Source organism: Corvus cornix, chromosome Z (genome assembly GCF_000738735.6).
Source record: "Corvus cornix cornix isolate S_Up_H32 chromosome Z, ASM73873v5, whole genome shotgun sequence".
Lineage (NCBI taxonomy): Eukaryota > Metazoa > Chordata > Aves > Passeriformes > Corvidae > Corvus > Corvus cornix.
Genome location: NC_046357.1, coordinates 71,384,117 through 71,397,972, shown reverse-complemented (window position 1 = coordinate 71,397,972; position 13,856 = coordinate 71,384,117). Strand labels below are relative to the sequence as shown.

The 13,856-nt window shown below is 40.2% G+C and overlaps 1 long non-coding RNA gene across 1 annotated transcript; it reads right to left on the bottom strand.

Moving 5' to 3' along the window:
• Window positions 1-482: 482 nt before the first annotated feature.
• On the bottom strand, window positions 483-6,138 carry LOC120411562. Its single transcript, XR_005603959.1, has 2 exons — window positions 1,117-6,138; window positions 483-1,017 (listed from the first exon to the last, which is right to left on the bottom strand). It is a non-coding gene; the product is annotated as an uncharacterized LOC120411562 (long non-coding RNA).
• Between the last annotated feature and the right edge of the window lie 7,718 nt (window positions 6,139-13,856).

The following is a 13,856-nucleotide window of genomic DNA, read 5'->3' as shown; positions in this document are numbered from 1 at the left end:
CTCTAAATCCATGCTAGCAGGGTATGATGGAGGGAAGGTAGCGACCCTTCTTACCGGCCTGACCGACATCCTTTGACTCACGGTCGACACTCTCCGCCCGCAGTATCTCTGTCGCTTGTCGTCGTCACCCTTCTTTCGGTGATCAGCGAGCGTATCTTCCTCTGAGGAACGGTCCCTGGTCGGGCGCCAGAAATAGCCAGAGATCTGCCGGGATGAACCACGCTTCTCATAGAGATATGATGGAACTCCGTTTATTCTATTGTCAGACCCATAGTTATACCCTAATTCTCCAAGCACGCATAAGCAAGCTCCATACTATTGGATTACAGCTACTGTTGATGTGGCCTTTAATAGCAAGTGATTGGTTACAGTTTAATATGCACACGACTAACTAACATAAGTCTTTCTCTTTCTATGGTCAGCATCCCCCTCCCCAAAATCCTGTTGGCTTGCCACATCAGCATTGCTCTTTTCTTTTTTCCCTAGTCAAGGACAGTTCACTAATACAGCTTGGATTGTGCATGTATACATGTCCCTGTTCACTCAGCCATTTCTCTACACGTGTGTGTGTGTGATGTCTAATAAATAACAGAAACATGAAACCTGACAACTATTTGCATGGTTGCATTCTCAGAATCCCCAAACCCTACATTTTTCACAAGAAAAAGTAAATCACCATTTTCAGTGGAACCTGGGGTTCAGCAATTTTTTAGATGATGTATCCAGCTAGTATGAGTAATACTTACCATGTATTCATCAGTAAGCGCTGAGCTACTATGCAGAAAGAGGGGGTTTCCTCTTACATCTTTACTGGTTTTGTAAAAAAGAAGTGAGCCATCAATGTAAATTATGAAGACGTGACTTAAGTGCTTCATTCTGGAGGGAAATTTGATGGTGAACCCCAAACTAAATAGCCATCTTGCAGTATTTTAATTCAGGAGGAGAGAAATGGGACGATCTCTTGCATGTGTTTAAGTACTGTAGAAAACATGTCACATAAATATCAAATGGTTTATCCTGTAATTTTGTAATCGATAATTAGATTGAATGCAGGTTGTTTAAAATACCTTAAATAAACTGTGCACTTCTACATGCACCTCCCACTGCTCCACATACCTTTTGAGAAATTATTTTTTCTGAGAAGACATCTCTTTCTCCTTTCCTTCTGCAAGTTAAAGAAATTTCCATACCTGATTCTATAGAAAATAAAAAAAAGAAAAAATTAGATTCTTTTTTCTTTAGCTGCAGCAATATGATCAGAACAATAATTCTTGAGCCCAGAGACAATCCAATCATCTAACATATTAATTGCATCCATCTTTTCCTATGGGATTGCATCTCTGAAGCATTGTGGAGAAAGGAGATTACTTTGCTTGTGATGATGGGGCAAATTTGTTTATGATATTGGAGCTTGCTTCGGGAATGACATACCACTGTACTGGGAAATGGTTCAGGAATGACACATCTCAAGTTACTAATTAAAGCATACCCCATATGGAAAATGTGTATTTGGTGGTTGAAAAGCATTTTGGTTAACACACTTGAGGAAGCTGTTGCCTAATGATTACTATGCTGAAAACCAAATAGACAAAATCACACATATAAACCACATGAAATTACATGAAGAAAGTTACACTGTTTTCTTTCTGTAGTGTCACAACATCAGAACTTGAATGTTTATAACTTTTTCAAGCTAGATTCTCAGAGATGCTGAACAGAAACATATTCTCCTAAGCCAAGGTGAATCACACATTCAAGAATATGCCGTTTGGATTTTCATACAAATATCAAGGCCTTTATATGTTCTTGGGTATTCAAGAGCAGCTCTTTTCATCATTGAAGTCTAAGTATTCAGAGTTGAAGGCCCTATATCATCTAGTCCAATTACAACTCTTTTGAAATATCAGTTCAATCCTTACTTTCTAAGCAATTCTTAAGTACAAGGCCTCTGAAATCTGTTACTGAAAACCATGCTCCTTTTCTAAAGAATTTTATATATAGCCAAAACTTCTTCAGTAGTGTAAAAATGGAATAAAAACACTTAATGGTGATGCAGATCTTGAAAGAATCAACTCAATATTTGTAAACCCTCACATGAAAATTGAAAATGGACATTCACAAATACAAAAGTTTTCATTTATAACAACTACTCTAGAAAATGTTGATCATGAAAATATGACAACACAAACAACATGCAGTGAACCTCTTCAGTACATAGAAACAAGAAGTAATTCCTCAGTGCAATAAAATAAATAACATGGTGGGAGATTTAGTTATTACTAGGACCCAGCAGAAAAATGTATTTTTTACTTTTAATTGGATGGGGACACTGAGGAGAAGTGAGATTTGGAGCACCAGCCCTCAACTAAAGGAACCCTGGAGCATGAAGGATGAAAGCTCCTTCTGGAAATACTGAGAGGCTTAGCTTGGAGCTATGTTTTTTGAAGACAGGCTGCCAAACTTCCGTATATTTCCTGATTTTTAAACACCTGCCAGCATCCAGCCAGTGTCCTTTCACAGCTTATAATGCTGCTCTCTGAAGACTTACAAAGATTTGCAGTCTCTTTGCATTTTACCTAACATCTAAACATCAAAAAAGGGCTCAACCCATATTTTTCACTTCTCATTCTTCCTACTTCTCTCCGTCGTGTAACTCCAACTTCTTCCAAAGGCAGGTATTCCCTGCCTTCCAGTCCTAGCCCAAATGACAATAGGATTTGTACATCAATGATTTAAGAGATTTGCTTGTGACTCTGCCATGGAGAGTCACAGACATACGGCTGTGGGTTCCAGCAGCTCCCTCTCAGCAGCAGCACCATGACTGTGAGTCCTTGTCTGCCTCACATACTGCCCTGGAATCAACTGCACTGCCATCTGAGAGCCATGGAAGTCACAAGTGTGATTCTGTGACAGTTTTCTAACCAGTAAATTCAGACTAATTAATCTCCAATGAACTAAACAGCATTTTATTTATATATTTGAATTTATTTCAATTTATTTCTTTCCTTTCCTCATCTCATTGTAACTTTCAATTATATATTAATTACATAACATACTGCTACAAGATTTGCTGGCTTTAATGTTTTGCTTAAAAACCCCTGTCTTATAATGTTTTTGCTTAAAACACCCCTCTATCAGATTTTATGATTCTTTTCCAGTTATACACTATATAAAAATGAATTTAACTGCAATAGGTATATGAACAAAAGTATTCAAAATAGAGGACAGATGTACAGAGTAATTTTCCCTTGTATGATATGAATCCAAGTTATAATATTTTTAGCAGATTTTTCTAGATTACTTAGTTCTTTTTCTTTCTCCTGACTTTCATTCTCCCAGCTTTTTGAATCACCTTTCATAAGTCTTCTCTTGCTTTTTGTATTTTAGTAATAATGCTGTCCCAGTGGCTCATTTTTGAGTGTAAGGTATCCACTTATCTGTGGCCAAGTCAGAAACTATAATGAAAAGATGTAACTGTACCTCAAATTCCCTGTAACAAGGCAAATGCCACCTCTGGTGTCTTTCAGCACAGATTTCTTGTGCCTGTGTTGTACAAAACAAGGTCTTGCTAGAACAGAAAATCTGCATACATGATGTTTAGTGTATCCAAGATTATAACTTAACTGCATAGCTATGCCATAAGCGTTCCTTAGGCCTCTGTTATGTACCCCAAACCACAAAATCTGAAAGGTGGGAAATAACCACCTGGAGGTCATCTGGTCCAATCTCCCTGCTCAAGCAGGGTATTACAGAGCGTGTTGCTCAGGATTGTGTCCAAACACACTACTTGTCTACCTCACATCCATGACATTGAATTTACCATCCAAAGAGACACCCTAAGTCTTTGTGGACTATGGCACATGGTCACTTAATCTAGTCCTGATTTGTCAAGAGTTAAGTTACAGATCCTTCTGTAGAAGGAAGCCAGTTGCACCATCCAAATATAAACCTGGAAATGGCGGTGATGACACAACTATTGCTTGAGACCAGATTTTGCGGCAGCACATGCATCTGTTGCAGGTCTGGATGGCTTATTGACTCATGTGAACACAAACTATCTTGCCAGGATCACGCAAGGGCTTTTGCTGATCTATGACCTGCTAACAAACATGGAAGATCAATTAAAGGTTATTAAGTGCCTATTATCATGGAGATCAAATCAATCTGTTTCAGTCTGTGTAAGGATGTTACAGAGCCAAACTAAAAAAACTTTGTATATTCCATGCCATGCTTTCTCTAGTTCTCATCTCTGTAAACACATGGATTTTTTCACCATCGTCATGCTGAGGATATCGCTGGAGAACACTGGACCAAATGGATCCTGCCAGCTGTGCTTGCATTCATCCGCAGACTCCTTGTATCATACTCAAAGAAAAAATAAAACAAAATAATCTTTCCTTGCCATTCCTTTCTTGTCTCACAACCATTCCAACAAACTCAGCCTGAATTCCGGGATTCTAATTCCTCTTCCAAAGCTTTCAAGAATAAAAAAACCCCACCCAACAACATGATTTTACTTTCTTTCTGTGTCAGGCTGCTCTTTCAGCCATGAAAATACTTTGTTTCTTCTGTCAAAAACTGGGGAAAAAATGTGGGTTTTTTCCTCCCTTGCGATCCAAAAGGTAGCGAGATGTACTTCACTCAGTCCTCTCCTTTCCCAACAATCCTGCATAGACTGTTACTCTCCTACAAATGAAAATATCCTGTTAGTTAGCTACCTAGACTTCATTCTCTTTCATTCACTCGATAATGCTTTTTTCCCCAAATAGCCATGTATGTATTGGTTCACCAGTGAATAAATAGTTGCAGCCCCTCATGCCAACACCTGCCTTGGGACCTGAATAGTACTGAGCCATTCTTTCCTTCCTCAGCCACATTGTTATGTCCTAGGGCAGGTTAATAAAAAAACTTAAAATGGTGACAGAACAGAGCACAGCTGAAGTCAAAATATCTCTTTATTGGATAAAGAGTGCTAAACTACAAAATTCAAATACTGAAGGCAAACCCAGAAGATTTTCTCATTAATGGGTAAGAAGAATGGGTCATGGAGCAAAATAACAATCATAGCAGTAAAATCCCTAGATAAATGAACAAGAAAGAGAAGTTATTAATAGAAATGAATGGTGACCAAAAATCTGGGGAATAGGAAATACAAACATCTATGGGGTTCTGCAAAATATAATGAAAATGAGGATGTTTTGCAACATAGCCCAGGAAATGTATCTACTCTACCTAGAGCAGTTCTATTACCAGCAGACAGTGGTCCTCTGCCAAAAGGTTACCAGGGTAGCTCTTGGCTAAGCAGAGGGAGCAGGAGAATTATCAAGAGATTTGGCAGTGTCATAATAACACATTGCAATGCAGTGTTCAGGTGTCTCCCTATTCCTGTAGCTTCCTTTCCTTGCAATACCCATGCTGGCCTTCACCGTAAGATACCAGCAGGAGTTGGTGGCCAATCTGTTCTGCAGTGCCTGTCATGTTCAGCAAGTATTTCTTAGTCTTTTAGTCTAAGTTTTCTTGTCATTTTCCATTGTCTCATTGGCATCAAAACCAATCCTTTGTCATTTAAGAATCCAGGGAAAGAGAGAAAGCATCTCTTTACTACTGCCTGGGAACACACAATATTTGATACGGTTGCCCAAATCAGTCTTCACAAAGAGCAAGCACATGTCAAAATTCCCTTTAAGAGTATGTCTGAATATGCCACAATGTCAAAGCACTGGGCAGGTGCCTTATAGCTTTTCTTTTTTTTTTATTTGGCCTTTGTCCCAGAGAGACAGCAGTGTGCCTGAGACTGCAGCTCCTTTGGGAATTTATCCATAAATAAGGGCTTAGAAGATCAGCGGGAAACAGATAAGTAATATGGTTGGGAATTACATTGCAAAAAGTTGGTTGGTTAATTGAAACTCTTATTAACTATCAGTCAAATGTAGTGTAATTTGAAGAAAAGGTAAGGGAGACAGAGGTAAATAAACTGCTAAAACTTAGCAACACAATGGGAGATGGAAAAATACTAAATATAAAAATCTATCTCCAAACTCATACTTTGCATTTATGTAAATAAGGTTTGGGCACAGAGAGTAAAAGAAAGGACAGTCACACCCACTTGACAGTATGACCTCCTGCCCCTGCTTGACTTACTGGAGTGACATGCTTCTTACTGATTGCTGATGTTAGAACTTTTGGAGTCTGAGAAGTTTCCAGGCTCATGGGCAGGTTTTGCCCTTCCTCAGTAAATGATCAAATTGCTACCAAAATGCTTGACAGAGAGAATAGAAACAGGTAAACATCCCCAGTGTGCTTGCCAGTGGCTTCAGCCCTTATTGCCCCATGGGGGGAGTGAGAAAAGGCATCCCTGTGATCCAGTTCAGACTGGAACTGGATCTGAACATGGACTGAAACAACACCAAAGTCCTTGTGTGACTGTCTATTTTCGTGACAAAAGATAGGCAGATTCTTTGGAACATGAATATACTTGTGAGAATTTTACTAAAAAGTCTCAGACTGACAATTAGAGAGTGAGCAAAATAAAAAGGAAAATCAGCACATGCCAAAACTAATGGCATTTCAATTCCCTTAATGGAAAGTGCAGCTTTCACTGACAGCATGTCCTGATGCTGTCAGGAAAAAAACAGTCATCCTTTTTCTTTAGCAGAGTTCAGTAAGTGAAGGAATTACACTTTTTCTTTTCTACAAAGGACATTTGTAATTTAATTGTGGTAGAATGATGTGTGTCAACACAGAAACAAAAAAAGTTAGGAAATACAACTGGCTGATGTCAAAATGAGAGGGAATGTGCAAAAATTGGCAGTATCAGGGTACAGACTGTTGAGGCACCATAGGGAAATAGGGAGAGAGGAAAAACTAATTGCAGAGAAATATAGAGCATCTTCAAGAAAAAGTCTTCTCAGAGCCAATGCCTATTTGCTACCTGTTGGTTTTACTTACTTTTTTTATTTTATTTGCTTTTTATGCCAAACTCTTTCTAAAATGACAAAGTGGAAGTGTGCAAAACTTTCATCATATTAACCTACAAATCATAAAAAAACCTAGCCTTTGCTTTTAATAAAATACATCAGTATCTAAGACCAGTAGAACAAGAAACTGTGTTAATTTTAACATTCATAATTTGGCAGTCTTCATATATATGTGTGTGTGTACGTGTGTGTGTGTGTGTGTGTGTGTGTATCAAACAACTAATATAGAGGCAGGCTATGGCCCTAAAAGACAATTTTAAGACAAGTCCACTGGTTAACAGTAGTTCAGAGCAGGAATGCTAGAGATACAATGTGACTCTGTGATTTCAAGTAGAAATGTTTGGAGATGGCTGAAACTGTGGGAAGTCACTGACAAATGAGGAAATTCTGGATTGCCTCCTCAGATAGTATAAATCAGGGTGCAGCAAGCACTGTGCATCTAACCCATGAATATAAAGAATATATTTTTTTAGCTTACAACTCTTCCTTTACTTTTGCAAAGATAAAACCACAGAACACACAAAAAAGAAAATACATCAGTAGAAATACAACCACCTTAATACCGTGTTGTCATCACATTGTAGTTACACTTGTCACTAAAAAGTAATCAGCTTTACATTTATCTGCCATTTTTTGGAATACTTTTTAGAGCAGACTCATTTAAGCCTTGTGCAAAAATTGACCTCCTTTTGTCATCACTAATTATTGTTTCTATTTTTTCCCCCAGGATTTGCTATTTACAGGGTTTTTCCTCAGGAACGTATAGAATGGCCTGGACTGAAAGGGATGATAAAGATCATCTAGTTCCAGCCCTCCCATCATGGTCAGGGATGACTTCCAGTGCCCCAGGTGGGGTCTCACCAGAGCAAAGTAGAGGGACAGAATTCCCTGCCTGGCCACACTGCCCATCTCTCCCAAAGGGTGCATAACTTCCACCTGCATTTGGCAGTAGTAATTTTCAGACATATGTAAGAATCTGAGCGCAGAAATACAGAGAAAGGCTTTAGGGACAAATGGAGCTTGCATTGATGAGACACTTGGCATATGTTTCAGCAGGCTCTTGGACTTCTACAGAGAATGTGCATACACACATATGCCTACACATGCACACAGAGAAGAGACAGTCTCTTTCACTGATGCCTTGAAGTGGCTACCTGAAAACAGAGGCTAGACAAGATTAAGGGAATAAAAGCAGGTATTTATTTGAAGGGCCTTCAAAGGTACACCTTGGGCAGTCAAAAGCCTCCGAGGGGCTCCACCCAAGATGGACCATGGGTCATGGGCTTTTCACACTTTTATAAGTTTGGTCCATTGGCACATCAAGGTTAATTCTCCAATTATAATTTCAGGTAGTGATGTAATTACCCCAAGTTTGCTCCTCTTGTAAGAAGCTTTAGTTTACATACTTTGGGGCCTGAGACAAGGTGTCCTTGAGTTCAGGCCCAGAGAGGGTTTGTTATGTCTAACCAGCATGAGAGAGCAGTAGCTAACAGGCTGTATGAAGTTTTAGAGTTACATACTAAGCAGTATGGGATTTGAAAAATATAAAAGTTAAAACCTAAGGCATCATCACAAGGGAATTTAAGCACATCCATCTCTTCAGTATTTTCTGTTAGCAATATTAAGGATTTTGGTGCTCAGTGTGCTGGTTTCTGTGAAAACATTTTTGAGAGTCTATATCTCCCAGTTTTCCATGGGGAATTTAGTTACTTGAACTCAGCTTTTTGAATTTTACATCTGAGGAAGAAGTTGATCTTGAATGTATGACAGTAGAAAGTATCACAACATTTCATCCTTTCTTGGCATTTGATCCAAGACCTTCACAAAGTCATAGAGCAAGAATTTTTGAGCTGTTTTAAGAGCCTCTTAGCCCAGCCTCTTGTATGCTCACAAGCTGTCTCACTGGGTACTGATACGATTTTCAAGTATAGGTATTTCCATTTCCAATTATATTTAACTTTTTGTCCTGGTTTGATGCTGGCTAAGAGCCAGGCATGCACGAACAAACTCACCTACATATTTTTCTCTGCTATATCTGAGCAGAGGAGGGGGAATTGAAAACTTCATTTTCATGAGTTGAGATAATGATTATCGAAAAAAACCCCCACTTTAAGGCAAAAGAGGTTCAAAACTTAAACAGTATAAAAAAGATTTATTATTAACAGAATTAAAAGTAAAAAGGGCAATGACAACTGAAGCAAACCTTCAGAACACCTTTCTTTCCCAGTCCCTCCCTCTTTCCACCAACTGCGCAAGGAAAAAAACATGGGGTTTTGGTCAGTCTTTCACTCTCTAAGAATCTTTCTTCAGTATGCCTAAGGAAAAGAGTTTCTTTTGCTGTGCCATGGGATCCTTCTCACGGGAGATAGTTGTCTGCGAACTTTTCTAGTGTGGTTTTAACTTTCACAAGCAGCAGTCCCGCCCAAACCTGCTGCAACATGAGTCCCTTCCACGGGCCAAGCAGTCTTCCCACAACTGCCCAGCACAGGTCATTTTAGCTCATGGGGTTTAGTCTTTTAAGGATCAGCTGTTCTAGTTTGGAAGCAAAGGCTCTCTTCCTCCATCTTTAAAAGCAAGGGTCATCCCTCTCTGAGTTCCTCACTCGATTACAGCTTTTCAGCATCCACACGCTCCAGCGTGCTTACTCTTCCTCACGGGCTGCGTGTGGATCTGTGCACCCCGCCATGCACTTCATCAATTATAGGGAAACAGTTTGTTGTATTATAGTCCTCACCATGGCTTGCAGGAGAATCTCAGCTGTGGTGCTTGGAGCACCTCCTCCCTCTCCTTTTTTTTTCACTGACCTTGGTGCCGCCATGTTGGTTTTCCTCATGTGTCCTCACTTTTCCTTTTTCTCTGACTTGGAAGAAAGTCGGTATCTGTAAGTTGCAATTGAGAGGTTGATCTTGTCTGGGCTCCACACTGGGGAGTTACTTGCCATGTCTCTCACTGCTGGCCACGTGGTCCCTGCTGGCACCGCACAGCCAGCCCCAGCTGTGTGGTCCTCACTGGCACCGTACGGGTGGCTCCAGCCTTGGGATGGCCTCAGCCGCGTGGTCCTGGCCGCAGGAGGGCCCCAGCTGTGTGGTGCCAGCCCTGGGAGGGCCGTGGCCATCCAGTTTTGGCCTTGGGAAGGCCTCCACCAGGACTGGCCCTGGAGGCTGCCTCACCACTGCTCAGGAGAAGAAGGAGAACTTCCCATGGTTTTTCCTTCCTTAAATATATCATCACAGTGGCATTACCAACTTGTCTAAATTGGCTAGTAACCTGCCCATCGTCGAGCCTTCAGCGATTGGCTCTGTGCTAGACATAGAAGTTTTGAGCAGCTTTTCTTCTGCCCCCACTAAAAATCAGGCTGTGTTAAACTGACACCATTTTCTATCTAAGAATAATGCAGTTGGAATAAAACATCTTTGCCCTATGACTAACTGTGGAGTAAGTATTCTATAAATATTCTGTATTGCTGTTTCTCCCGAGGAATGTCTTGGTAGGGAGTTAATGGAAAGACTGTCTTTCTCTGTGGTAGCTGTGGCAGTTCTTCTATGGGTAAAACAGCTGGAAATATGATCAGAAAGATATCTCTTGAGTAATTTATTTTGGGCTCTGTCCTGGCATGGAACTAGGTACCACAACTGCATTTCCAAGCTTTATACCTCATCATATCTTAAATCTCTCCAGGTTACAGGTAATATAATGTTCATTAAAAATCCCTTATTCTCTTTTCTATGTATATTGCTGAAAGTCTCCTTGATTTCCTTACAAAAATACAACAGATAATTTATATACAAAGAATTTTAAAATGGGAAGTGCATTCTATAGAGGCAGAGGAATGAAGTTGTTGTGCCTCTTGGGCTGGTGTAAAATTTTCAAGCATTATGGACAACTGCTTATGGGTATATTTGTTTTTCAAGGAAAAAATAAGAAAGCAAGGGGACAGTCAAGCAAGTGGAAGCAAGGGAAACTGCCTGCCACTAACAATTTCACTTGCATTACTATCATTTTACTAAGAACTCCCAACTTCAAACAGATAAGCAGATTGAAAGGATCAAACAGCTAGAAAATGTTTGGAAAAGCATGTAGCAGCTTGCCTCCCTCAACAGTCCTGCAGAAGGCCATGAAGAAAAAGGAATCACTTTATTTACGATGAATTTCACCATTTAGATGCACCAGCTGGACTAAAAAGTGTGTCCAGACATGATCATTGCAATCAGGATAGACCAATCTAAAAGATGAACAAAGCTGGGTTCTTCCATTGTGTGGGAAAGCAGCTCAAAAACCCTAAGAATACCTTGGAAAACACACTCCTCCTAAATACATATTCCAGATTGGCAAGTGTAATACACCCCAGTCTCACAGATCACCGAGTCACCTCTACATCATGTATGAGCTATTTATTATACTAATTCTAAAACACACGATATGCTACAGAGTCAGTGTTTGTTCATGTCAGTTCATGCTTTATGCATTGCCTTCTAATGATGCAGAACATTAAATCTGATGCCTCAGCTGTTGTACATTCACACAGTGAATTTTCATAGACAACATACTAGTGCTTTTATGCTCCAAATGCAAATACCATATAAGGATATTGACAGACTACTGAGATACAAGTTTTAGCAATAATTTCCATGAAATGGAAGAAAAAGTTAAACATACGTTATCATGACCTGGTCCTAAAAGAAACTGAGGAAATGCATTAGACACACAGCAGCTATTTTAATTACCAGTTTTAAAGCTTCACTAGTTCTTTCATACTTTGTGATTAATGAGCTTTTATAACAGTTTTTTATTATCTCCAAATTAAATTTTCTCTCTTTTTTACAGGAAGTTATGAAGCAACTCAGATATTTTATTGTGGAGATGCAGCTAGAAAGCAGAAGTGAGAGCACTGCTAAAATCATGTCAGAAGTAGACGCGCTAACGCTGCTAGGACGCAAACCGTGGCAGGCAGTAAGGCCTATAATGAAACAGCATAAAAGGTATGCTTGGTATGTACCTGTGATAGTTAGTGCTAGCTTCTAGTTTTGCAATGTTACTAAGAAACATAGATATGGTTGTTATAGTGATTGCTGCTTATATAACTGCTTATATAACTGAAAGGTATAAAAACTCAACCCTGTATCAATAAAATCGGCTTATTGCATCCAAGCAATCTGCCCCGTCTCTTTCATTGCTGACTGTCTCGCGACTGTATCGCAACATTTTATTTCCAACATACAACTGTTTTAAAAAATAATTCTTACCACAGTATTGTTCATCTGAATAGCTAATAAATAGGAAGAGCTTCTACCACAAGACCAGTATTTCTCGCTTAGTTATTGTCAGCTCTTGAATGAAAATAAAAATGGTTTGATAATCTAAATTCCTGAGCTTATGAGCTAGTGCCTTGAGAAGAGATTGGGATACTGCAATATTCAAATATTCCTAATATTCATCCGAGATGACATGAATGCTTCTGTGCTTGGTAAAATTCTTCACAGTGTTTTTCTTTCATGTAGTTTTTCCAATACCTGCTCAGCAACAAAGGCGAAGCTTTGCAGTAGAGATCCTCTCAGAGGTATTCTTCTCTTTAAATGGGAAGCCATGATCCAAAGAACTTTGAAACACTAAAATGCCATGGAATGCAAATGGAGCATATGTATTTTGAGGCAGACCTCTGTGTCAGGGTTAGATAATGAGAAATTGCTAGTTTCTCCTGGTACTGCTATTATATTTCATGACAGATCACAGATAAATTTGTAAACCCTCAGTCAAATCACAGAAAATGCTGAGTTGGAAGGGACCAACAAGGATTGTTGAGTCCAGCTCCTGGCCCTGTCACACCATGCACCTGAGAGCATTGTCCAAACACTTCCTGAACTCTGTCAGACTTGTTGCTGTGAGCACTTCCCTGGGGAGTCTGTTCCAGTGCCCAGCCACCCTCTGGGTGAAAAACATTTTCCTGCTATCCCGCCTAAACCTCCCCTGACACAACTTCATGCCATTTACTTGAGTCCTGTCACTGGTCACCATAAAAAGGAGATCAGTGTCTGCCTCTCCTCTTCCCCTCACAAGGAAGTTGTAGACCACAATGGAGTCTCCCCTCAGTCTCCTCTTCTCCAGGCTGGACAGACTAAGTGACCTCAGCCACTCCTCATATGGCTTCCCCTCTAGACCCTTCATCATCCTCATGGCCCTCCTTTGGACATTCTCTAATAGCCAAATAATTTTCTTCTATTTTGGTGCCCAAAACTGCCCCCAACACTCGAGGTGAGGCTGCACCACTGCCGAGCAGGGTCGGACAATTCCCCTCCCTCACCTGGCTGGTGATGCTGTGTCTGATGCCCTCCAGGACATGGTTGGCCCTCTTGGCTGCTGACTCATATTCACCTTGCCATCGACCAGGACCCCTATGTCCCTTTCCACAGCTCTGCTGTCCAGCATCTCATTCCCCAGTCTGTCCATATATCCAGGGTTGCCCCATCCCTAGTGCAGAATCTGGCACTTGTTTTCATTAAACTTCATATGGTTTATGGTTGCCCAGCCCTCAAATTTGTTGACATAGATCTGCAGGGCCTCTCTGCCCTCAAGGTGTCATTGACAAACTTATTTAGTGTGCTTTCAAGTCCTGTATCGAAGTCATTTTATGAAGATGTTGAAGAGCACTGCCCTTGGAATGGAGCCCTGTGAAACCCTACTACTTACAGGTCACCAGTCTGATGCCACCCTATTCACTATCACCCTTTGTGCCTGACCCATGAGCCAGTAGCTCATCCATGAGATGATGCGTTTGTCATACTGGACAATTTGTCCAGGACACTGTGAGAGACAATATCAAAGGCTTTACCGAAATTCAGAAAGATGATTACATCAACTGCTTTCCCTTCATCAATAAGATGG